Source organism: Schistocerca nitens, chromosome 7 (genome assembly GCF_023898315.1).
Source record: "Schistocerca nitens isolate TAMUIC-IGC-003100 chromosome 7, iqSchNite1.1, whole genome shotgun sequence".
In the NCBI taxonomy this organism is placed as follows: Eukaryota; Metazoa; Arthropoda; class Insecta; order Orthoptera; family Acrididae; genus Schistocerca; species Schistocerca nitens.
In genome coordinates, this window is record NC_064620.1 from 332,117,692 (window position 1) to 332,119,758 (window position 2,067).

General features: G+C 47.0%; 1 pseudogene; it reads right to left on the reverse strand.

The window, feature by feature from the left end:
- Window positions 1-256: 256 nt before the first annotated feature.
- On the reverse strand, window positions 257-374 carry LOC126195908 (5S ribosomal RNA; annotated as a pseudogene).
- Window positions 375-2,067: the final 1,693 nt, after the last annotated feature.

Here is a 2,067-nt window from a genome sequence, read left to right on the forward strand (position 1 = left end):
TGTCAGTGATGGTATTCGCAGTTAACTGTAAACTAAAACTAAACTCCTCCTGCACAGGCCATGAAGGCCCAAAGGTACCGACCTGCCGCCGTGTCATCCTCAACCCATAGGCGTCACTGGATGCAGATATGGAGGGGCATGTGCTCAGCACGCCGCTCTCCCGGCCGTATGCCAATTTACGAGTACGAGACAGGAGCCGCTATTTCTCATCAAGTAGCTCCTCAGTTTGCCTCACAAGGGCTTAGTGCACCCCGCTTGCCAACAGCGCTCGGCAGACCGGATGGTCACCCATCCAAGTGCTAGCCCAGCTCGACAGCGCTTGACTTCGGTGATCTGACGGGAACCGGTGCTACCACTGCGGCAAGGCCGTTGGCCAGTTAACTGTAACTAATGTAAATTAAAAAGTACACGGTACTGTGGTTTTGTTCCTACTATCTCCTTTAGCTGGCATCTCCGACTCTAGGTTCCGTACCTCAAATTGTTCAGTGGAGCATCCACTTTGTCCTGCTCTTACGGGCAAACCGTGTACACTATTCCCTTTGACTAATTTCTCGCGAAATGATCAAGAAGGCAGCATTAGAGAGATTCTGCCATACCAACAATTATTGTTTTTCTCGCCTACCAGTCACGACTGAAACAGGTCAGAGGGCAAGTGACAGCTGTCCACAAGGTACTCTCCACACGCCCTTTGAGATGGGACAGAGACATGAGTATCGTCAGATGTGCCACTGGTAAGCGTGACAGGACCGCTCTTATTCTCAAATTGATCAGGTGCACAGGATGAGCAAAAGTCTATGGCTATTTGCTGATGATTCTGTGGTGTAAGGGAAGGCTCCGTCGTTCAGTGGCTATATGGAGATACTTAGACAAAATTTCTAGGTGGTATGAAGAACAGTAGCTTGCTTTAAATATAGAAAAATATAAGTTAATGCTGATGAAGAGAAAAACAATTCCTAATATTCGAACACAGCATTAGAAGTGCGCTGCTTGGCACCATCACGTCGATTAAATATCTAGGCGTAACGTTGCACATGAAATGCAACGAACATGTAAGAGCGGTAACAGGGGGGGGGGGGGCGGGGAGGGGGGGGGGGCTGGGCAATGGTCGACTTTCGGTTTATTGGAAGAATTTTAGGAAAGTGTGATTCATCTGTAACGGGGACCGCGTATACAACAATAGTACGCTCATACTTCCCGAGTGGTTGGGATCAGCACCAGATCAAATTAAAGGAAGACACTGAACCAATTGAGAGGCGTGCCACTAGCTTTGTTACAGGTAGGTTCGATCAGCACTCGAGTATTGCGGAGATGTTGTTTCGTCACCTAAAATGAGAATCCCTGAAGGGAGGCGTCATTTTTTCCCTGAACACTATGAGAAAACTTGGCGAACAGGCATTTGAAGCTGAGAGCAGAATATTCTAATGGCGTCGACGTTCATTTCGCGAAAACATCACGAAGATAGGAGAAATTAGGACTCGTAAGAAGGCATATACCAGGTGTTTCAAATAAAGTGTATGCCTCTGTAACTTACGAAATAGGTGCACGTCAGAAACGTTACATTTTCTGCGGCGTTATGGACGTAATTTACTGAGTTATTTTCCAGAGAGTTACAGCAACGAGACGTATTTTTAATAGAACATTATTTTTTTCCAACATGCAGCCGACGTATGTAAGGCAGCTGTGTACAAATAAATATCAATCACATTCCAGTCACATTGAGTTTGGAAGGTAGAAACGTTCAGAGTGTTCGGGGTGACTGCAACATGCTGTATATAGCATTTATCTATGTGCAGGTGAATGTTCTGGTGGCAGAATGTTAATGGAGGTGAGTTGTTCAAAAGTGTTCCGGTGCTCCTGAATGCACAATGCAATGGACCTTCTAAACTACCTGCGCACGGGATGTAACGTCCCCAGTGTCACGGAGCGACAAGCTTCCTCGATGCGCTGTTACGTGTCATGTTCGGTTAGACTGTAGACCGTCGCCTTACACTGCCATATACATGGCAGGCAGGACCGCACAAACAAACGGAGTTCAGTGCGGTGCGGATACTGTCGTCGAATAAACGC